The following is a 25287-nucleotide window of genomic DNA, read 5'->3' as shown; positions in this document are numbered from 1 at the left end:
AAAGGCGAGGCCCTGAGTGGCAACACAAGCTTGTATCAAATAATTAGGCAATGTGGGTGAATCAGAACGCATCATCAAAAAAATCATGTGGACACCCTTGACTGGATCCTTGACCCTTGAGGCGAGCTCTGTCTCAGCTTTGCCATCCACCAATGGTGTCAAGATTTCTCAGAGATTGTTGATGTTCCCGAAACTATTGAAAATAAAATTAACAACTAAAATATTTGTTCAAAAAAATCAAAATATGATGTTCACCATTTACAAAAAAAAATCATTTTATACACTTGCAAACTTTAAGTATTTAAGCAAGTTCAAACCATTAATCAGAATATAGTTTATCCTTGCTTTTCTTCCACATGGGCATTCCATCTCCATTCCAACGAAAGGGCTGTTGAATCCTACATGAAAATCCAAGCCAGATTTGAGTACCACGAACACACAAGGAACTGCAGATGCTGGAATCTTGCCCAAAACACAAAATGCAAGAATAACTCAATGCGTCAGACAGCATCTGTGGAGGGAATGGATAGGCGATGTTTTGGGTCGGGACCCTTCTCCAGATTGCCTGTCCATTCCCACCATAGATGCTTCCCGACCCTCTGAGTTACTCCAGCACTTTGCATTTTTCTCAGTATATCAGAGTTTGAATCCTTGCCCTGGTGCATGTGTTTTATAGTAAGGTGGTTGGTCCATACAGCAGATACAGTTAGCTCTACCGAAAGTACAAACAAATAAGTTTAGTTTACTAGAGCTTATTGTCACGTGTACCGAGGTACGGTGAAAAGCTTTTTGTTGCATGCTACCCAGTCAGTGGAAAGACTATACATGATTACAATCGAGCAGTCCAAAGTGTAATACATTGGTTTTATTAAAGATTTTTGGTAAATAGACTTGATCAAATGATCCATAAATTAAGAACAGATTATTTAAGTACCTGATTATTACCTTCCTCCATTCCTCCATTCCAGCCTGGCACATCCCACAACCCATTTTTATATTGCATCCCTGCTAATGTTATCACCTTTAATTGTGTTGGTCGCACCGTCTGGACATCTGGCCATCCACTTCATTTTGCTACTTAAAGGCGTTCTTTTAAAAGCCATCCATTTAACCAGACTTTTGACCGCTCTTCCCAATGTCCCCATCTTGGTTTCGCATGGGTTTTAATTACATGTCCAAACGTAATGGACGCTAAATTAGGGAGAGGGATGATGCTGAAAGCAGCTGCCGGCTGCATTCACTTGTGTGAGGCAGATTCTGTTGAAGTTCTGGTTGCTAAAAGAAGCCCCTGTGTCAAAACAGGGAGGAGCTTTATTTCAGTGTTAAAATGTATGAGGGGGTCATCTTCAGATGCTTGCCCATGTTGTCATTAATAAGGAGGCAGTATGGTTAACACGCATACTGCATTTCAGTTGGCCACCAGAAAATATCTTTTTGCATACATGGATAAGCCTGACGGGCGTTGTTAAGGCCTGACAGTTTACTTCTTGTGCAGAAATGTTGTACTCTCACCATCTAGCCATCTCATTGAGATCTGCCAAAAACTCCCCAAGTAATGGCATTTGAGCTTAGAATGCAGATTTGTGAGTCAGTGGAACATTAATCTACCAAAGTTGCAAAGATATATTTTGTGGTTGTATGATCAGCGGTTTGGTGCCAGAGCTACCAGGCCACCCAGTTATAGTAATTTTAATCAACTGCATTTGCTGGAAATAATTTTTGCTTTTAAATTACTTACCATAGCAATCATATTGCACAAGGATCAGAAAATGATTGCAGACACTACGAAGTGCACAACTGCTTACAAGCAGTTTATTCAATTGAAAAAGTAGAATCCTAAACAAAAGTTTCAAAACCTACTGCTTGAAAAGCTGCAAATTCTCTGAACACAGTTGTAACATTTTAACTTTTAATAAATCTAGACTGCAAATGGTCTAAATAATGTTAAAAGTGAATGTGCTTTCCAAATAAACATATCTCGGGCAAAATCAAAATTGTTGTGGTTGACACATTTCCAACTATGAACAGAAACACTGGATTTTGGCCAATCAACATAAACATAACGGTTGATCATGTCAACATTAATATTTAACTTGAATAACTAGAAACTTTATATATTGTAATGGAAATATTTTGCCCACTAAGAAATGAAGAACAAGTTAGAAGTCGGAAAAATAGTTTTACGTTTTTTGTTTAAATTTATGGAAATATGTTCTTAAAAACAGCAGAGTGTTTTACTGCATATTGAATTATTCCATAATATGGTCTTAAATGCACTTTTTAGGACTAAAATGTCGCACCAACAACTTGCTGCCAATATATACTACTAAGTATTCCAATCTAAATCAGTCTGGCAATAATATTTCAGATGCAGAGAGAATTTTTTTTTTTTGCTGACAAGATAAAAACTTGCTGCATTTAAGTACGGAAAACAACCTGAGGCTTACTTGTAGAAAAACAAGAATCAGCTGAAGGGAAGAAATTTTTGTTGAAATTTTGCTTTTGAATATTACACTCCTTAATACACTACATGGTTATTGATGTACATGATTCATATCCATCTATTCCCTGCACTTCCATGTGCCTATTCAAAAGGGATAGTGTGATGAATTAATATATATATTTTTTTAATGCATTGAGTTTCATATTGAAGGCCCACAGACACATTATTATGTTCCCATAATAGCGTCGGTATTTTTGAGTGTTTGGCCCAAGGTCTGAACATCAATCTTATCATATCATATCATATCATATATATACAGCCGGAAACAGGCCTTTTCGGCCCACCAAGTCCGTGCCGCCCAGTGATCCCCGCACATTAACACTATCCTACACCCACTAGGGACAATTTTTACATTTACCCAGCCAATTAACCTACATACCTGTACGTCTTTGGAGTGTGGGAGGAAACCGAAGATCTCGGAGAAAACCCACGCAGGTCACGGGGAGAACGTACAAACTCCTTACAGTGCAGCACCCGTAGTCAGGATCGAACCTGAGTCTCCGGCGCTGCATTCGCTGTAAAGCAGCAACTCTACCGCTGCGCTACCGTGCAGTATGTTGGATATTTTTGGTATTACGAGGAATGAGTCTTGTCAAAAACAAGTGCAGTGAGATCTCCACAAATGGGTTGAGGTGTGTTGAAAGTTAAGAAACATTATTGGAAAACTGCCATTTAAAATTGGGAATTATACAGTGATCATATAACTAGGGTTGCAGACTCAATTGTACACAATATAGCGAAAAGTGGGCTTTATATTTTGTGTTTATATTTCAATTTATTGAAGCTTTTTCTATCCAGAGGTTCACTTTACCTTGGCTGCCTAGAAATAGTGAAAAGTGGTATCTCAGGGGCACTAATCTCATCAAAAGATCAGATTTGTGGAAAGCAAATAGTGTGCCTGCCAACAAGAAAGGATCAAAGACAGACCCAAGAATAACAAAATAAGAAGTCTCAATCTCTTCAGTACTCAGGGAAATCATGGTAAAATAAGGTGCAATCTAACTGCAACGATGTCAATAATCTGGCTTCAAGTTAGGAATATTTGCATTCATTTTCGAGGCTTCAAAGACATCCAAAAGGATGTTACGGTCAATGAAAATGTTCTGTAATACTGGGAAAATGTATCAATTTGCATTAAATAAATAACTATTTAACTATGGAGCAACTGTAACGCGGCACGGTAGCGCAGCGGTAGAGTTGCTGCTTTACAGTGAATACAGCGCCGGAGACTCAGGTTCGATCCTGACTACGGGTGCTGCACTGTAAGGAGTTTGTACGTTCTCCCCGTGACCTGCGTGGGTTTTCTCCGAGGTCTTCGGTTTCCTCCCACACTCCAAAGACGTACAGGTATGTAGGTTAATTGGCTGGGTAAATGTAAAAATTGTCCCTAGTGGATGTAGGATAGTGTTAATGTGCGGGGATCACTGGGCGGCACGGACTTGGAGGGCCGAAAAGGCCTGTTTCCGGCTGTATATATATGATGATGATGATGATGGCAAAATATCCCAAAACATCTCATCCTAAAAAAATATTCTTTGTAACAAACTTGTTAGTTACTTATCTTTTAAAAGCTTATCCATTGGAGGTATTCGCCAATTTGGAGTCAACCTTTGGTCTAATGGTCTGGATTCCTCTCCAGAGATGCTGCCTATCCCGCTGAGTTACTCCAGCATTTTGTGTCTACCTTTGGCCTAATGGCACTATTTCCACCTCTAACTCAAAAGAAGAGTGCCAAACCCCACGCAGATCCAATGAGTGGAGATCACAATATGATCCCACTGTAGATAGACACAAAATGCTGGAGTAACTCAGCGGGACAGGCAGCATCTCTGGATAGAAGGAGTGGGTGACGTTTTGGGTCGAGACCAGACTGAGACTCCCATTCTGAAGAAGGGTCTCGACCCGAAACGTCAACCATTCCTTCTTTCCAGAAATGCCTCCTGTTCCGCTGAGTTACTCCGTTTTGTGTCTATCTTCGGTATAAACCTGTAGTTCCTTCCTACATACGATCCTTACTGTGATCCTTGTGTCCAAATGGAGAGGCTACCTGCTGTAATTCCAAGCTCTAAAAGGTTTTTTTCCCCCTGGCACTCATGGCTAGGTTGTTACTTGAAAAATGTATACTGTTTCTCTTTTATTACCTTGCCTTGTTTTAGCTATAAACATATGGATTATAATAAATTTTAACCTATGGAAATAATAACAAAATGCAAAATTAACAAAACTAAGTCCAATCTTGAGACTGTCATTTTGCGATGAATTCCTCTAAGCAAACAAAAATGACTTTAAACCCGCAATTGACTTTGAATGTTATAGGACAGTCCGATTGTGGAATGCTCAATTCTTCTGGCCAAATTCAGCTGGAGATTTCCCAGAGGTGCTCTTCCACGGCTCCATGTGGAGACTAGCCATGTAACAGGAGCTTGGTAGAATTCCACCGTGTGTAATCCGGGTAAACTGGTTTAATCTGGTACAAAGAACTGTGGATGCTGGTTCATACCAAAGAAATACACAAAGTGGTGGAGTAACTCTGCGGGTGAGTAGCATCTCTGGATAAAAAGGATGTACTTTTCTGGGTCGGGACCCTTCATGTCACTGAAATTAAGAGGTGGCCATAAGCAAATTGGAGGAACAGCACCTCATATTTTGCTTGGGTAGTTTAAAACCCAGGAGTTTGAATGTTGAATGATCTAATTTTAAATAGCTTCCACACACACTCCCCTCCCCCCTCCCCCCACCACTCCCCCCCCCCCCCCCCCCCCACCCATCCCCTCTTATCTGGCATCGTTCAACCAGTTCCTCAGCTCTCCATCTTGAGTTTACACATTTCCTCGCCAACAATTGGCCGATCTGGGCACCACTCTGCCTGTTCATTTATGGCTGGCCTTGATTGCTCCTGGTCTTTTCTCATCTCCAGCTCTTCAACCCACCACCCACCCATTACTCTCAGTCTGAAGAAGGGCCCCGGCTCTAAAGGTCACCTATTCCTTTTCTCCAGAGGTGCTGCCTGACCCGCTGAGTTACTCCAGCACTTTGTGTCTATCTTCGGTATAAACAAGCATCTGCAGTTCTTTGGTTGCATCAAGCACAGGAGCTGCATTCACCTTCATTTCAATGGAGCTGTTACAGTTGCCAGGAAGGCATGATACAAATGTATTTTGGCTTCTCATCATTTAAAATTGCTTTTTTTAAATGAAAATTGTTATTGCATCATTTTTTAAAAACGTGAATGAATGTCAGAGTAGTTCAGTAGAGACTGCAGGCATCCAGTCAATGAAATCTGTGGCAGTGTCAATTTCATCTGTACTTATGTTAATACTACATTGTATAATATTCAATGAATATTTAGTGTATTCTCATTCATTGACTACAGATTAGAATCTGAGAGTCATAGAGTTGTACAGCACAGAAACCGGAATTGCTTGTCCATGCTGACAGTGATGTCTATCTACGCTAATCTCATCTGCCTGCACTAGGCCCAAAACCCACTGTCTCTTTCCTAACCAAGTATCCATCCAAATGCCTTTTAAATGCTGTAATTGTAACCACTTCTACCACCTCCTTTGGCTACTTGTTCTGTTTACTCCCCACCCTCTGTGAAAAAAAATGTCCCTCAAATCTACTTTAACTTTTCCTCTCTCATACATGCCCCCTTGCCCCTCACAATTTTATAGACTTTTATAAGGTCACACATTTCGCCCCCTGTGAGAATAAACCAGTGAGAATAAACGCAGCCTACCCAATCACTACTTATAACTAAAACTCTCCATTACTGAGAAGATAATAACCACCTTTGTGAGTGTCAATGTAAAATATCGATGACATCTATATGTGTTACTAAAACTCTCATCTTGTTTGTTTGTATGTAGGTTAATTTGACTGGGTAAATGTAAAAAAAAAATTGTCCCTCGTGTGTGTAGGATAGTGTTAATGTGCGGGGATCGCTGGGCGGCGCGGACTTGGTGGGCCGAAAAGGCCTGTTTCCGCGCTGTATATATATGACATGATATGATATGATATATATATATATGTTTGTCCGTTTGTGCGTACCCGAAATACAGCCAAAACGCTACACGATAGCGTGACAATTTTAGGCCCACCTTACTCACCATTGTCCTGCGGTTCAAATGGTTGTTATATTTTTAAAGTTTTTCACTTTTTAAACTTTAATAAATCCCTTTTCCACTTTCCCTGCCTCCGTTTTTGACGTCACAATGGGAGAAGGTCCACGCGTGTGCAGTTGGGGCCCGTTGATCTAATACAGATGCTCCTGACACACGATGCTTCGACTTACGATATTTCGACTTACGATATATTGACTCTGTGATTGTGCAAACAGCAGCAACCCGTTGCGAGCCGCAGCTCGCTTCCGGCCACGTGATCTAATACAGATGCTCCCCGACTTACGATGCTCCGACTTACGATATTTCGACTTTGCTATGGTGCAAACGGTGGGGGGGTGGGAGGGTTGAGGGGGATGCAGTGGGTGAGTGGAGGGGGGGAGGGGGAGGGGGGGATAAGGGGAGTTGAGAGGGGATGGAGTGGGTGAGTGGGGGGGGGGGGGGGGGGGAGGGGGGTTTGCACGGATGGTTGCCGGGCCCGCAGGAGAGATTTGGACCCAATGGGTCCATGTCCATCTAGTTAATAATAAATTATGTGACCTCCTGTATACTGATGGGAAGAAGCACACAACTATAGAAGCATGTCTTCTGTATTGCGATAGGCTGGAGAATGGGGTTGAGAGGGAAAGATAGATCAGCCATGATTGAATAGTGGAGTAGACATGATGGGCCGAATGGTCTAATTCTACTCCTATAAGTTATGAACGAATGAACCAATTAATTGCATATATACTGTATCATATTAAATGGACAGAAATTATTTTAATTCAATTTTATCTTTCCTTAAAATTGTAGATAAACTATTAAATCCATAAAGCATTTTTTTTTCCCTTCGTTGATATTAAGCTTCCGAAGAATTCAGTTTGTCTGAAGTTCTTACAATAGCACAGTGACACTAAACCTGGTGCTTTGGAACTGTTCGTGTTCCAAAGGAAAGGCTAAAGTATTTTTCAACCCTACACTGAAAAACTGCACATGTCCCAAGGGTCACTGAAAATCCTTTCCCACTTCAGCCGCCTTCTTGAACTCAGTCAAAACATTTGCAACTTCAAAAGGAAGTCTAGCTGGCTCCACTGCTGGTCCAGGTTGCTTTGCCCAACAGAGACTAGTTTGCTTGGTTGTGTTCATTTTTCTTTTGCGGTTTGTTTGATTTCTATGCAACCTAACGCAATTTGATGGAAAAACTGAAGGTTATAACGAGTCTCCCGACAAACAATGAGACAAAGTTTCAACATCACATTGCATTTGCTCAAATGAAGTTCTAGAAGGAGAACTCATAGAAATTATAGAAATTTTGTACGGTATATTAGAGGCTGGTAATCGGTTTATTCTGGTGGAAAATAAACAGAGTGGATCATGTTTACAATTCTTCTAATAGGTGATAGTTTATTAAAAAAATCAAATAAACCGAGGAACTTGGCCATACAGTGCCAATTTTTCAGAACTGAAATAGTCCTTTAATCCTCTAACCTGGTTACAGGAAGCAGATGAATTTAACAAGACAGAGTTGTGTGACCCTTACATAAATATAGGGCAATTTCTTCCTTACCAGGCGTCTACTGGTCACATGGGTGGTGCAGCGGTAGAGTTGCTGCTTTACAGCGCTTGCAGCGCCGGAGACTCAGGTTCGATCCCGACTGCGGATGCTGTCTGTATGGAGTTTGTATGTTCTCCCCGTGACCATGTGAGTTTACCTCGGTTTCCTCCCACACACCTAGACATACAGGTTTGTGGGTTAATTGGCTTAGTAATCAGTGTAAATTGTCCCTAGAGAGTAGAGGCTAGTGTTAATATGTGGGGATCGCTGGTCGGTATGGACTCGGTGGGCTGAAGAGCTTGTTTCCGTGTTGTATCTCTAAACTGAACTAAACACATTGATGAGGCCATGATCTTTACGCTCATTAGAGACCTTATTCTGTGCCTGACAATTGACCAAATACTAGTGAACTTTGAATTTATTGGTATAGCAAAGAACATTTTGTCGACTTAACATATCAACCAGGTAGTAAACAAAAGGAACAGCAACCTCCCTTCCATTGACTCCATTTATACTTCACGCTGCCTCAGCAAGGCCAGCAGCATAATCAAGGATGAGTCGCACCCTGGCCATTCCCTCTTCTCCCCTCTCCCATCGGGCAAAAGGTATAGAATTGTGAAAATGCACACCATCAGATTCAGGGATAGTTTTTTTCCCAGCTGTTATCAGGCAACTGAATCATCCTACCACAACCAGAGAGCAGTCCTGAACTACGATCTACCTCTTTGATGACCCTCAGACTACCTTTGGTCGGGCTCTGCTGGTTTTACGCTAATCATTATTCCCTTATCATGTATCTATACACACTGTAAATGGATCGATTGTAATCATGTGTTGTCTTTCTGCTGGCTGGTTAGCACGCAACAAAAGCTTTTCGCTGTACCTCGGCACACGTGACAATAAATTAAATTGAAATAACTGAACCGAACAGATGCGGTTTACAAAAAAAGACATAAAGTGCTGGAGTAAATCACTAGGTCAGGCAGCTTACCAGAGAACATAGATATGTGATGTTTCGGGTCAGCATCCCTCTGTATAATACCCGTAGGTCAATAGAATTAAGAATTTTAGCAATAACTACCTCCTCACTAAACAGACCTATGTCATCCATATCTGCTAAGAACCTTACTGGCTTACACTCTTGGCTTTAACAGAAAAGAATTCAAACAGAATTTGAAAATGATTATACTTTTATTACTCTGAACTAACTTGGGCCCACTCACTATATAGACAATAATTACTTGGCCATAGTCCTGAATTTGGACAGCACAAGCCAAAGCAAATAGCCGCACTAACGCATAAAGAGTTCATTGGACATGATTTAAATTCCCACTGATGAGTGGAAAATCTAGACTTTAAAAAGAAATAGATTTATTGACTGTGAAGCCAGAAAAAGAAAACCGAAGTATTTCTAGTGTTCAGGTCTTTACATGACTATTTCTCACGCCAAATAAGAAACATAGAAAATAGGTGCAGGAGTAGGCAATTCGGCCCTTCGAGCCAGCACCGCCATTCAATATGATCATGGCAGATCATCCAAAATTGAAATTGAATAAGTTTATTGGCCAAGTATGTACACATTCAAGGAATGTGCCTTGGTGCTCCGCTCGCAAGTAACAACACGAACATACAGTAAACAATTAAGAATAAAGCATAAAATATTAAAACATTAAGAATACAACATTACAGTTTAAAGATGTGAGTGAAATAAACCAGAGCAAAAAGAGACTACAGACTTTTGGTTATTAAGTTAGGGGGAGGTGCAGCAAGACCTGGGTGTCCTTGTACACCAGTCACTGAAAGATGGCGTGCAGGTACAGCAGGCAGTGAAGAAAGCTAATGGAATGTTGGCCTTCATAACAAGAGGATTTCAGTACAGGAGTAAAGAGGTTCTTCTGCAATTGTGTAGGGCCCTGGTGAGACCACATCTGGAGTATTGTGTACAGTTTTGGTCTCATAATTTGAGGAAGTATATCCTTATAATTGAGGCAGTGCAGCGTGGGTTCATGAGATTGATCCCTGGGATGGCGGGACTGACATATGAGGAAAGATTGAAAAAACTAGGCTTGTATTCACTGGAGTTTAGAAGGATGAGAGGGGATCTTATAGAAACATATAAAATTATAAAAGGACTGGACAAGCTAGATGTAGGAAAAATGTTCCCAATGTTGGGCGAGTCCAGAACCAGGGGCCACAGTCTTAGAATAAAGGGGAGGCCATTTAAAACTGAGGTGAGAAGGAACCTTCACCCAGAGTTGTGAATTTGTGGAATTCTCTGCCACAGTGGGCAGTGGAAGCCAAATCACTGGATGGATTTAAGAGAGAGTTCGATAAAGCTCTAGGGGCTAGTGGAATCGAGGGATATGGGGAGAAGGCAGGCACGGGGTATTGATTGGGGACGATCAACCATGATCACAATGAATGGTGGCTCTGGCTCGAAGGGCCGAATGGCCTCCTCCTGCACCTATTTTCTATGTTTCTAGAGCTACTACTCGTGGAAAAAAGCTGTTTTAGTCTGGCTGTGGCGGCTTTGACAGTCCGGAGTCGCCTTCCAGAGGGAAGTGCTTTTAAGAGTAGCGCAGCGGTAGAGTTGCTGCTTTACAGCGAATGCAGCGCCGGAGACTCAGGTTCGATCCTGACTACGGGTGCTGCACTGTAAGGAGTTTGTACGTTCTCCCCGTGACCTGCGTGGGTTTTCTCCGAGATCTTCGGTTTCCTCCCACACTCCAAAGACGTACAGGTATGTAGGTTAATTGGCTGGGTAAATGTAAAAATTGTCCCTAGTGGGTGTAGAATAGTGTTAATGTGCGGGGATCGCTGGGCGGCACGGACTTGGTGGGCCGAAAAGGCCTGTTTCCGGCTGTATATATATGATATGATAAGAGTTTGTGACCAGGGTGAGAGGGGTCAGAGATGATCATGCCCATTCACTTCCTGGGTCTTGCAATGTACAGTTCGGTGCACTGTGTATAATTGTTTACAGTTCGGTACCCAGTGTACACAGTACCCTGTGTACAATTGAATCCCTGTTTCCCAGTGTACAATCAGTACCCTGTTCCTGCTTTCTCCCCATATCCCTTGTTTCCGTTGGCCCTAAGAGCTACATGTAACTCTCTCTTGAAACAATCTTGAAAAAATAAACAATTGAACTGTAATATTTTAAACCACGGTAGCGCAGCTGTAGAGTTGCTGCCTTACAGTGCCTGGGACTGGGGTTCGATCCTGACCAAGGGTGCTGTGTGTACGGAGTTTGTACGCTCTCCCCGTGACCTGCGTGGGTTTTCTCCGAGATCTTCGGTTTCCTCCCACACTCCAAAGACGTACAGGTTTGTGGGTTAATTGGCTTGGTGTAAATGGAAATTGTCCCCAGTATATGTCCTCCTGCACCTATTGTCTATTGTCTATTATCTATTCACAGCGTCAGAGCCCCGGGTTCCTGATCCCGGCTGCTGTCTGTATGCAGTTTGCATGGCCACCCTGTGACTGCGTTGGTTTCCTCCAGGAGTTCCGGTTTCCTCCCACATCCCAAAGAGGTGCGGGTTTGTAGGTTAATTAGCCTCTGTAAATTGGCCTAATGTGTATGGAGTCATTGATAAAGTGGGATAACTTAGAACTAGTGTGAAAGTTGAACGATAGTTGGCATGGACTCAGTGGGCCATATGGCCTGGTTCCATGCTGTTTTGCTAAACTAAACAGGACAAATGGGTTTTCATAGTGCAGTTTGATTGTTAGTAGGACAATTTGAAGGGGCCTTCCCTCAGCAGGTCCCAACCTTACTCTGGGACTGCAACTCAGATGGATTCACATACTTTGACCACTTCCCTCCTTTCAATGAACCCACTCCATCACCATTACCACCAGTGCTAAACTCACAATTCCTGGTGACTCCCCCAGACCCCTATCCTCCATCATGACCACCCTCAGAGTACCCGAACTGGCTCCTCCCTATTCAAGCTCAATTTTACTCCAAATCCCAAAATTTGATTCTCCAGTTTGAACTTCTTTAACCCCCACCACCAGATGCATTGACACCAAATCCCAATCCACTGACAAAGACACTGATCCTCCAACCACTGGAAACTCAGGACATGACCTCTAACCCCAGTTCCTGACCCCAAGCTCCAATCAAACCATTCAGAAAGACTGAAGAAGGGTCTCGACCCAAAACGTCACCCATTCCTTCTCTTCTGAGATGCTGCCTGACCTGCTGAGTTACTCCAGCATTTTGTGAATAAATACCTTCGAGTCTGAAGAAGGGTTTCAACCCGAAACGTCATCCATTCCTTTTCTAAAGAGATGCTGCCTGATCCGTTGAGTTACTCCAGCATTTTGCGTCTATCCCCAATCAAACCATGCCCGGATCCCATTTACCCAATTCCACCTCTCTGGACCCATTTCCACCAAGTCTGCTCTTGGTTTGGTAACATAAAGTCTCCATCCAGTTACTGCAGGCCCTGACTCTCTGATTTCTCAGTGGCACAGTTTGTGAAGGAAAGTGTGTGAGAGTCATTCGGTAGTGCTTAATATTTAGGGTCTCAGGCATTACTGAAACTTTAATCAGCAGGTGTACGATCGAACGCATCAATGTGTGACTAATGGCAGATTAGTGAGGCTGCCAACGTTCAGTTTAGTTGAGAGATACAGTATGGAAACAGGCCCCTTGGCCCACTGAGTCCATACTGACCACTGATCACCCCATTCACACTACCCCTATGCTATCTCACTTTCACATCCACTCCCTACACACCAGGGGCCAATTTACAGAGGCCAATTTACCTACAAACCCGCGTGTCTTTGCAATGTTGGAGGAAACCGCAGTACCCGGAGGAAACCCACGTGGTTCACAGGGAGAATGAACAAACACTTCACAGACAGCACTGGAGTTCAGGATGGAACCTGGGTCTCTGGAGCAGTGAGGCAGCAACTCTACCAGCTGCGCCACTGTGACATGCTCCTTATAACAGTTGACTCCTTGCTTTGAAATATTTTCTTTTTCTCCTCTTTTTACTTGGTCCTACAAAATGGAGATGTCCAGGCCGGGGACAAATCTGGAACACTTCCCAATTTCAGTAGCAGCTCAAGAGGAGAAATATTCCAAATAAAGCCACCTGCGGAAACAGCTGAGCTGTCAGCGAGGAATGGTGCAGACAGATGGTGTAGCCGGTTGTCCCAGCAGGAGAGCAAAAATCTGACACCTGCCTTCTGCTCCCAACAGTCGGGACCTGACACGGATTCATGAGGCGGATTGTGACTGGAGAAAGACAGTAAAACTGCTGGAAGTAGAAGCAGATGTGGCCCACTACTCTCCCTCACTACGATTAACTTGCCTGCCTGCCCACAGTAACTCCTCTTCGACGATGACAATTTTATCTCAAAGTTTTACATCCTCCCGTATTACACGTTAGAGGGAGTACAGAAAGGTCCTATTTGGATGCCTATGGTGAGGACTGACTTAAATACTTAAATACAAAGACAAATTTATAAGTTGGTGCTCTTTTGAGGACATTGACATGCCAAAGTAATGTAACTTATATCTTTGTTATGCTAAGCACAAAACTCATGAATTTAAGAATTCAGAAAATGAAAATTAAGAAAAATCGAGAGCACGCATTTTGAAGCTTCTGAAAAGGTTAAAAAAAGGGAAAATATTTAAGAAGCAGAACCATTGTCAGAACTTGAGATGAGAATATCAGCAGATTCCATAATAACAGATGTCTAATAACCTGTGAATGGCTGTGTGGACAACAACTCCCACTTATTTAGCAACTTGGCAAACATCCCAAGTAATTTGATAAAAGTGAACTCAATCCAAAAATAAATGACACAGATTTAGATGCCAAATTACCATTTTTTTAATAACGGAGAAAGCTTTAAAGAAAAACTGAAGATATGGAGAGGTTTGGGAGGAATATCTTGGGTGTAGGCAAAAGGAGCTGAAAACAATGGTTCTACATCTTACGCATGTGCATGCTTTTTGCCTTTTCAGGAGTTTCAATATGTGGGCTGCTGATTTTTCTTTGCTTTCATCTTCTCAAATCTTAATGACTTTTGTGCTTATCATACTAAAGATATAAACTACATTACTTTAATGCCTTGTTTGTAGATTTTAGCATAGTGTGATGCCCTCCCTGGAGCACCTGTTCAGCCTACGCTGCCTCAGTAGAGCAGGCAAAATAATAAAAGATCCATCCCACCCCGGCCACCGTCTGTTTGTTCATCTGCCCTCTGGTCGACGTTTCAGGTCGATCAAATCCCGAACAAACAGACTTAAGAACAGTTTTTACCCCAGGGCCATACGAGAACTGAACACTACCTTTGCACTAGGCAACACCGTTAAAAAATCTTGTACTTAATATAATTGTATTTAATTGTATTTATGTATTTATTTGTTTTTGCATTTATTGCATATATGTTTGTACGCACCGTCAGGATTGGCTATTTTTTAATTTCGTTGTACTCGTTGCAATGACAATAAATGAATATTATTATTATTATTATTATTATTATAAAGAAATACCAACAAATCTCCAGCCCAATTGCAGTTAGAAATATCTGACAATAATTTGTTAAAACACAACCATTCTGAGCTGAAGATAAACACAAAAAGCTGGAGTAACTCAACGGGACGGGCAACATCTCTGGAGAGAAGGAATGGGTGACGTTTCGGGTCAGTGTCTGCAGTTCCTTCCTACGTACTACCCTGAGCTGTCTATGTGAAAATTCCCGCTCTGCTATAATAACGTCCAACTTGGGACGGCATGGTGGCGCAGCAGTAGAGTTGTTGCCTTAAAACACCAGAGACTCAGGTTCGATCCTGACCAAGGGTGCTGTCGATAAAGAGTTTGTACGTTCTCCCTGTGACCTGTGTTAATTTTCTCCAGGTGCTCCGGTTTCCTCCCACACTCCGAAGACATACAGGTTTGTAGATTAATTGGCTTTGGTAAAAATGTAAATTGTCCTTAGAGCAAATTGTGCTGGGATCGCTGGTCGGCACGGACTCGGTGGGCCGAAGGGTCTGTTTCTGTTTAGTATCTAAACTAAACTAAATAAAATAACCTTGAGAAACAACACTTCATCTTATGTGTGTGCAATTTACAGCCTTCCGGGCTTAATGTTGAATTCCCCAACTTCAGGTAACTTCCTAATTTTATTTGTATCAGAACTAGCCATCTCTGCTCTTTGTCATCTGTCTGCGACATTTGCTCAGGTTTTCTCTCACCAATAGCAGATAGTCTGACCTACTGGGAATATTTCATAACCCTACATTATGACTGCCAAATCCTATTATGACTGCCATCATCCGAATGGAGATATTCCCCTCTTTAACCTGAAATATTAATTCTGTTTCTATTTCCACAGATGCTGTTTGTTTCTGTAATTTTCTGTTTCATATCAGCACCAGCGCATAGGTTTAAGGTGAGAGGGGACAGATTTAATGGGAAACTGAGGGGACATTATAAAAAAAGGACAATGGTGGGTATATGGAATGAGCTGCCAGAGGAGATAGTTGAGGCACGTACAAAAACAACATTTAAAAGACATTGGACAGCTACATGGAGAGGAAAGGTTTAGAGGGATATGGGCAGATGAGACTAGCGTAGATGGGGCATCTTTGTCGACATGAGCAAATTAGGATGAAGGGCCTGTTTCCGTGCTGCATATTTCTATGACTCTATGTCCAGTTTTTGTATATTTTTAATACATTTGTAACTAATATGGATATTGTGGCTTTATCCATTAAAAGTCCAATGTTAATACATCCAATAGGAGGAAATAGGCATAAATCAAATCTTAATGAGATACTTTAATATGTGTATGTAAGATAGTCCCTTGTTACACTGTGGTTTGATAAAAGCTTTCATTGATATTGAATCCATCACTATTCTACCAATATTATACATTCAGCTGCATCAGATATCATATTTTTTTCTGGTGAATTCAAGATTATGAGGTCAATATACACAAAACTAATCAACCTTCCAAAACATAAGCACAGGAAATGACAGAAACCAAAAGAAATTGGTAGCAGGAGACAGAAATATAGGCTTTACATGCCCATTTTTGTGAATCTTTTATAGCTCTGAAATATGAAACAGATAAAAACTTTTAATATTTCAACAAGCACTTGTTAATGTACTTTCAAATAAAACTTTCTTCCAATGACTGCAACAGAGCTTGATTTTATTTTTAGATTAGTGCGGAGGACATAAACATCTTAAAAGCTAAGATCTTGAAGATAACATTTAAATTCAAGTATTCTTAATATATGACATTTTATTTGGGTTAGAGGGGATCGCTGAAAAAAAATCAGTATCGAATGTCCATTTCTAAATGCCTTGAATTGAGTGGTTTGATAAACCATTTAACTGCATTATACAAGCCTGTCTGTCACATCTGAGCTCTTAGGGCTAACGAAATCAAGGGATATGGGGAAAAAGCAGGAACGGGGTACTGATTTTGGATGATCAGCCATGATCATGTTGAATGGCAGTGCTGGCTCAAATGGCCGAATGGCCCACTCCTACACCTATTTTCTATGTTTCTAATGACATCTACAGGTAAAACAAATTTGGCAAAGCTGAGAAAGCACATTGATCCTTCATCATTTTTTATATAAATCCTGGAACTTCCTACCCAGTAACAATATTACGAGTACCTTCATCAATGCAAGGCAGCTCATCGCCAACTTCTCAAGAGCAATGAAGGATGGGCAATGAATGTTGCCCTTGTCAGCGACACCAGATCTTGAAAAATTGGCAAAAAAATCATGTAAGGTAATGATGGCAGACTTTGCTTTGTGGAAATTAATGTATCAGATGCATTTATGGCAATTTGGTGCTTTTGGGGTTATCTTTTCCGATAATAGGATTTTATTTCAGAATTACTTTGATTTAAATAATGTTTGCTCCACGGATGCCATTCTGGGATTTCAACTCAAGTCTCTGGAACGTTACTTAGACAATTCAACAATTTAGCCACAATACTGCCAAAATGAGCCACCGTTGTCTGAAGGAACTTAAGGTTGTACGTCGCACTTGCCAATAATTTTTCAGTGTACCTTTGGTTAGCGGGGCAGAAATTTGTCTGGGAATATGTTCCACCACACCCACTTGTTCTGTTTCCCCTTCCCTCCATGGAGCCTGGTGGCTCTGCATTTGCCAGCCCACCTATGGATGGCATGTTGAAACAAGAAACAAACGAACAGAACTCAAGTCAAGTCAAGTCAAGTTTATTTGTCACATACATATACAAGATGTGCAGTGAAATGAAAGTGGCAACGCCTGCGGATTGTGCTAAACTACAAAAGAGAATAGAAAAAAAAATTTTAACACAAAAAATAAATTAATACAGTAAATTAAATTAGTCCCTGGTGATATGAGAGTTAACTGTCCTGATGGCCTGTGGGAAGAAACTCCGTCTCATCCTCTGTTTTCACAGCGTGACAGCGGAGGCGTTTGCCTGACCGTAGCAGCTGGAACAGTCCGTTGCTGGGATGGCAGGGGTCCCCCATAATGTTGCTGGCTCTGGATCTGCACCTCCTGATGTATAGGTCCTGCAGGGGGGCGAGTGTAGTTCCCATAGTGCGTTCAGCCGAACGCACTACTCTCCGCAGAGCATTCCTGTCCTGGGCAGAGCTGTTCCCAAACCAGATTGTGATGTTCCCGGACAAGATGCTTTCTACAGCCCCAGAGTAGAAGCACTGAAGGATCCTCAGAGAGACTCTAAATTTCCTCAACTGTCTGAGGCGGTAAAGGCACTAAAAAAATGCTGGAATAACTCAGCGGGACAGGCAGCATCTCTGGAGAAAAGGAATGGGTGACGTTTCGTGTCGAGACACTTCTTCAGACTGATCTTCAGTCTGAAGAAAGGTCTCGACCCGAAACATCACCCATTCCTTCTCTCCAGAGATGTTGCCTGTCCCACTGAGATACTCCAACCTTTTTGTGTCTATCTTCGGTTTAAACCAGCATCTGCAGTTTCTTCCTACAGAACTCATTCTTTGTTGCTTTTCCTTTGTCTTTGCATCACACATTTGTACAATGTTGGGGTGAAGGCAATCACTGAGTTTTTGTTTGCTGGCACGCTTTGTGTAATTATTTATAATGCAATAGATCAGACAAATCAAAGAGAAGACCTAAGAATCTAGTTAATAATCTGGCTAATTCAAAGCAGACATGATCTGTGCCACTCAATCGCATCAGACTACATCTCCACCTTCAACCACCCTTTTCTCTCAAGAGTTCAGTAGCACATGGCTGCCTCCCATACTTGTGCCTATCTGTCCTGGAATTTCATGTTTAAAACCTTCGAATTGCCCTTTCTCCCTTTGCTACATCACCAAAACAACTCTAATCACTTTCTCAATTTGAAGGTAAATTATCCTGACAGTATCTTCTTGACCTTTCATACATTTGAGCAGTTTACCCTTCATAAAGTTTCTCCACCATTGACTAGGAGTCCAAATGCCTGAGTCAATTGTCTCTCTAGTCAAACCCAATAGATCCTCTGCAATGGGTCTTTTCCTGTGTCTTTGTCACCACTATTATTGTTTCTTCAAAGACCTAGCATTGGTCCCTTGCAGGATCTCATCTACATCTCTACAATACCATTCAACAACTCCTCATATATACTTAAGAAGGAACTGCACATGCTGGTTTAAACCAAAGGTAGACACAAAATGCTGGAGTAACTCAGCGGGACAGGCAGCATCGCTGGAGAGAAAGAATGGGTGATGTTTCAGGTCGAGCCTTGAAGAAGGGTCTCTACCCGAAACGTCACCCATTCCTTCTCTCCAGAGATGCTGCCTGTCCTGTTGAGTTACTCTAGCATTTTGTGTCTATCCTCATACATTTTCTGTTGTATTCCACCCACCATCAGCACAACCTCTCTTGGTCCCTCTAATGTTTCTAAATTATCATTACAAAAAACAGAAAATACTGGAAATATTTATGACCATTTATGCTGCCTGACCTGCTGAGTTTTGCCAGCATTTCCAGTTTTTATTTCATATTTCCAACATTTGCAGTTTCTTTTGATTTTCATTCCCCAAATTACCAGACTGCTTGATAATATAGAGTACCTCATCCATATTGTTGAGTGTTGGCCTTAACATCATCTTTTGCGGCTGGGGTCAAAGTTTGTTTGGCATTCCTCACGTAAAGCACCTTGGAAAATGTTGCTGCATCCAAGGTGAATTTGTTTTGGAGTAATTCTGAAATATCTCTAATTTGTTCAACTCTCTGGCTGAGACTGTGATTCCATTACATAATAGGCAAATAAAATGGAAACCAGAAACCATGCTCCTCCTTCTTGGAAACAAAAGATTTTGGTTTAGGTTTAAGTTTTAAACAAAAGAAAAGCTGTCATTTAAGAATGTGAATGAATAATCAGTGGAAACATGTCAAAATGTGATAACCTGCCTTTGCTCCTTATAGCACCTTGGTAGCATGTTCTGCATTTAATGCTGCAAGATCATTAATTCAATCCTAAAAATAGATGTGTATCTTATGTCCAAGATTGAATGAATAAAAGTAAAAGAACTGTGAGCAGTTCTGCGAAGGATGGAATTTGATCAATCAATTCTATTTAACATTAAGAGTGTTTCAATTTGGTTTGCAACAAAAGAATAACAGGCTTAACTCTTTGACCTAACTGTGCATAGTTATGAAGCTTACCCGATTTACTTAATCATTGAGACTTAAAGCTGAGATGGACCAACATTTACATTGTTGTTGTTGCTGGGTCTAAGTCCAAGAAATCCTTGCCTCACGATGTTTTGGGAGTAGCTTAACTGGATGTTCTGAAATGGTTCAAAAAGATGGCGCACCAAGGATAGAAACCAGCACTAAATATTGGCCTTCCCAGTGATACATAAAAGAGTATCCCTGGCTCATGTACGCCTCTCAGCATAGCTGTTACTCCTATATTCCTCTAAGCGCATTACATGGTCAAATCAATTAGTATGATAGAGCATTTTCTTTCGACCTCCAGGGACAATTAGTCAGATTAGTCAAGACTCAAGAGACTCAAGAGTGTTTTATTGTCATTAGTCCCAAAACAGAACAATGACATTCTTACTTGCAGGAGCACAACAGATATATGTAAACATAGTACTCTGTGAAGGGTAAACTACTGTTATTAGTAATGTGCTATATACTTAGTCAACACTAAAAGTGCATTTGACAGTTCCTCAGTGTGATTTGCGTGCAGGCCAATGTTTGGCTTCGGAACCTTTGCTGAAACATTGTGAAAGTTAATAGTTGAAACATTTAGGTGATTGATCAGTTCCAATTGAATTTCATTAGTTCACCCTGAATTTCCAAGAGCATGTCCCAATTTCAGTAGACTATCAGTGAAAATAGAAAACAGCGGCAGAAAATAGCAATGACTTTTGAAAGCCTGCGAGAGTACCTCCTTATCTGGATTAGTGCCATTTTTATTTGATTCCAGCCTATGAATCACCTTTGAATAATTTTCTGTTAAACGGAGCATTTAGATACCAACCTGTTGTTCCAGTTCTGCTAAGATTTTGCCAAAGTTTACTCAGAAATCAGGTCAATTCTTGTGGAAATTCAAAGCTCACATAATTTGAATCTAGTGATAATGTAACAGAAAACTGATTCATCCTTTGTTATCATAAATTAAAATTAAAATGTCTTTTTGTCTTAATTTTATAGTTCTATGGCTCCACAGGCATTATGAAAATGGTGCTGTTCTTTACAGCCTGATCCTGCAAGTCATTCCAGTTCCAACAAAACAGTCCCCAGATGTCTATTTCTAACACAAATTGTCTCTTGAAACTTGAATCTGTCGATATTAAAAGGATTACAGGAAATTAACGATGCTCCACTTGAAATCTCCAAAACAAAAACTGCTTATAGCAAGCATTCCACACTCCCTCCAGGATTAGATGATGAAGAAATGTTTAGTTATCAGATAAACCGCAGTTAACCTGTGATTAATAACTAATTACAGCCCGAGTGAATAAAATGTACACTGCATATACACATCTTACAGGAAATACATGATAAAAGGAAGAACTAGTTTGGCTGTTTTTTTAAGGGTCTCCCACATATAAAGTTTGTCACTTGCTTTCCCCTTTAATCCAAAGGCAATTTAGGATATATCGTGATGTTACACCACCATGTTAGAACCTTTGACAGCCTGCGTACGTTATATAGGCTAATTCTTTAAATTCATTGGGCATGATGGCAACAACTCCTTCTTGGCTGTGACAGCTGTCAGCTTACTGCTTGCCAAATAATACTATTCTATTTAAGCAATATTAATCCTATTTTAATTTTTCTATTCATATTCATTTATACTTTAAAAAAAAAATGATTATGAAGTTTATAGAATTAGAACAAAGGAACCTTTGTAATATCATTGTTAAAATGAAAATTAAAGATGTCTATAAATATGGTCAATTAATTTTCAAAAATCAGCAACAAATCCACTGTAAGAATCTTTTTCCTCGATTGTTGTTTATCACATCGGGTAAATAATGCTATTGCAAACAGGGCAAAAATAGTTTAAATAATGTGAAAAAAGTGAAATAGATAGAGAGAAATCAAATATAGTGCCAAACTTAGATTTTGTGTGTATTTGAGATAAGGGTATTAACACATAAAAATGAACAAGGTGGAATCTTTGCATGGATCAGTGCTGGTTTAAAATGAAACTCTATCTTTCACAATGTAATATATTAAGGGAGGCATGGAAAGACATGGATTACCCAATATTGTACAAAAAACATCCATCATTCCAAATCCTTAATTTTTCTACGATATTCATTACAACATTGAAGACTTAATTGATTAATTCAAAGATTTTTTTAATTTTTTTACTCCATCTAAAGGACCAAAATATTTATTGTATGAATCGCAACATAAATGAACATTTATCAAAGTAAAAGGTCAAAATGTACTGGTCCTATACATACAATCATTCTTATCTGTTGTGTTGTGCAGAAGGCAGAATATCTTTGTACGGAATAGTTGTGAAAGTTAGATTGCCGTTATCTATTTTTAGACAATGCATTGAAGACAATTGTACAGAACGTGGAGAAGATTGGATCTTAGCAGGATGCAGACACAGCTTAAAACTTTGTCTCAATATATCACAGTTATGTCTGAATTATGATGCAATAAAATACAATTTTCAAAAAATGTTCTAGTTGATAGAAAAATGAAAGTAAAAACATGTTGGGAGGTAAAGCAAAGTCCATTTGTAATATATTGATTTTTACAATAAAATGTAACTCAAATTTAAAACCAGCTTTTGTGCACATTATGCTATCAGCCAAGTAATGTTCGTGTTATCTTCCTGTGAAGTAATTTTTTTTTTGCCAACATTACACATATTTTATGGGCCAAATTACATCTGCCATGAATTTCCTGTAAGTTTACTGCATAAAGTTACCGTCTGTAAAAGCTACAGGATAACAAAAAATCTTCAGTGCAAGAAAACATGGCAGCTAAAGGAACTACTGAGCATGGAGGCAAATATTTCTTGCTTTAAAGTAAAATTAGAAAATGCTAAGTATATGAGTGTGAAGAGAGAACTATATTTCACAGTTTCTTCCTTACATTGAACTAATTTATAACTTCAATGAAGTTTTTTAAAACTAAGACTACACAATGACTACCCATTCTCATAAATTTAGTCCTGTGATTATGAAATGGTTAGTATGTGTTTGTGAAATTGGAAGAAAATTATCCTTTCCAAAGTAGGCTGAGAAAAGCAATATAGAAGTGTCTTTGGAGCATGGACTATAACTGGTGGGAAGTTCTAGAGAGGAGATATGAAGTATAAAAAGCTCCTATGAATGAAAGGTAAGTGTGTGAGACACATGGCTTCAGGATACATAAAGTTCCAGATGTCCCAAGTAAACCTATATTGAATCCATTTCATGGCAAAATAAACAATTTGAATATTTGTGTATTACAGATAACATAATGCAAGGAAATGTACCGAGAAAATGTTGATGATAATTTATTCTCATTTTTTCATGATTTGAAAGGATTATAGGGGTTGTTGCCTTTTGTGTGTCTGTAGAATAATTGAATGACCCTTATAAACAATCAAAACATACTTTGGTATACTTACCTTTCATACATCTCTAAACTAAGCTAAACTAAACACAATATATTCTAACTTTTAAAATCTAACTTTTTTATGTTTTATATTATTGGTACCTACACATGTTTTAATTGTTTTATGAACAGGCCAAAATTCTATCCACAATAGTCCCATACTAATTTTACTGCACATCGATAGTTAGGGGAAATTAAATTAGTATATTGCCAAAACTGAAGAGGAATTATTTTAAACACCACTGATTTGTATTCCCACTTTAATTTCTTAAATAATCACTTGAATTCAATATATAAAGTTGTAAATGATACATGTTCAAATAAGACGTACATTGTGGGGAAAAAAATCCAGCTAAACTTTAGAAGGAAGGAAAATATTTGAATATAAAAATACCGTTGAGTTTGAAAGTACTTAGATTTAGACTTTTATTGAGTCCATAGTGCTTTTTATAGTTCAGTTGCAGTTTGAACTTCTTTATGTGAATTCCTCTTAATATTCAGTGCCGAAGAACAAATAACCATATAAAGCCATTTTGCTACAGAAATAAAATGCTTAGTGGGCTAAATTCAATATCCCATGTACACAGTCCGGGGATTGCAATTTGCAGTTAACCTGCCCCTCTTAAGCAGAATGCAGGCAGTGAGCCAATCCTGTGCAGCTTGCTAATTATAATGATTGTAGCATCTACCAGTGCTGCGATGTTCACTGACTGGATATTTCAGCGGGCGACCAATATTCTGAACAGCCTGCACCAGAGAAAGTTAGCCTACTCAGCTAAGATCAAGGCTGCTCCTCTTAAACAGGAGGAACCACTGCGGTTGGAGCAGGTACTGGCCGTTACACAGGAAGTGAGTCTTACCTGGCAAACAGTGAACAATGGCAGGAGATCGAAGATTTGGATAGTGCTTTGGATATCCTGGCAGAGAAGGTGGAAAGGAGAGGGATTCACGTATCTATGGCAATGGTCCATTGGTTCTTTATTGTCACGTATGCACAGCCCAGTGAAATTCTTTTGCACAACAACAGGGGTCGGGAAGAGCTCAATGACATGTTTTCAGCAGACCGTAATGGCAGCCAAACCTCGGGAAATTATGCACGGATCTATCTGGATTGTGTCCTCCCTCCCTCATCCTCTGCTATTTTGCTACTTTTTGTGTAAATCTTGTTCCTTGATCACTCGCTCCTTGGCTCATAACAAGAACAGTGAATCATTTCGCTCCTTGTGTCTGTGTCAGTCAATAACGAGTGCTTCATTCTAATCCTCCCACCCAGCACCATGGTCGTAGCTCTTTAGTACTGTTTGGGATTAGTACCTTTACCACCCTTTCAGGCACTCCACTGAAACCTCTTGTCATGCCTATGTGTGTAGCCTAGAATGCTTACCTTATCGTTACGATGACTCATGCAGGCTTACAGAGGAGTAAACGTATTAATTCCATTGCTCTTTCTTTTTACATTCCTGTATTATCCTACGCAAGCGCATAAACTCCCCTTTGATTCATTTTGACACTAACCTACCGAAGGCTAATTTATCAGAGACAAATAACCTACCACAGGAAACCGGAGGAACTGAGTAAACCCATACGATCCCAGTGAGAGCAAGTAGAGTCTTGACCCAAAACGTCGCCTATTCCTTTTCTCCAGAGATGTTGTCTGACCCGCTGGGTTACTCCGGCTTTTTATATCTAAACTTCATACAAACTGCACTGGGGGTCAGGATTGAACCCAAGTCTCCAGAACAGTGAAGCGTCAGCACTAACTGCTGTGCCAAAAAAAGACACAAAGTGCTGGAATAATTCACCGGGTCAGGCAGCATCCCTGGAGAACATGGTTAGGTGACGTTTCGGATCGGAAACGAAACAAAATCGGGTTCTGACCCGAAAGGTCACCTATCCATGTTCTCCAGGGATGCTGCCTGACCCAGTGAGTTACTCCAGCTTTTTGTGTCTTTCTTGTTACTACAGACCAACTTGTTAATACATACCAACTGCTGTGCTGCCTTGCTTCCCATTGTGACATTCGGCTGCATT

The 25287-nt window shown here is 40.4% G+C and overlaps 1 protein-coding gene across 15 annotated transcripts in view; it reads right to left on the bottom strand.

Moving 5' to 3' along the window:
- The window catches only part of eya4 (EYA transcriptional coactivator and phosphatase 4), a 396477-nt gene that overhangs the window by 320352 nt on the left and 50838 nt on the right, over positions 1 to 25287 (bottom strand). For 2 of the 15 annotated variants that reach the window (XM_078399776.1, XM_078399782.1), the window contains exon 1: positions 24641 to 24705. The exons of the other annotated variants lie outside the window; for them this stretch is intronic. The gene's annotated coding sequence lies outside the window, so the exon portion shown is untranslated. Of the gene's footprint in view, positions 1 to 24640; positions 24706 to 25287 lie in introns of those variants that run through there. 15 annotated transcript variants of the gene reach the window in all.

The sequence above is a fragment of the Rhinoraja longicauda genome, chromosome 5, assembly GCF_053455715.1.
Source record: "Rhinoraja longicauda isolate Sanriku21f chromosome 5, sRhiLon1.1, whole genome shotgun sequence".
Lineage (NCBI taxonomy): Eukaryota > Metazoa > Chordata > Chondrichthyes > Rajiformes > Arhynchobatidae > Rhinoraja > Rhinoraja longicauda.
The sequence above is the reverse complement of the archived record's forward strand: the minus strand, read 5'-3'. Positions and strand labels throughout refer to the sequence as shown.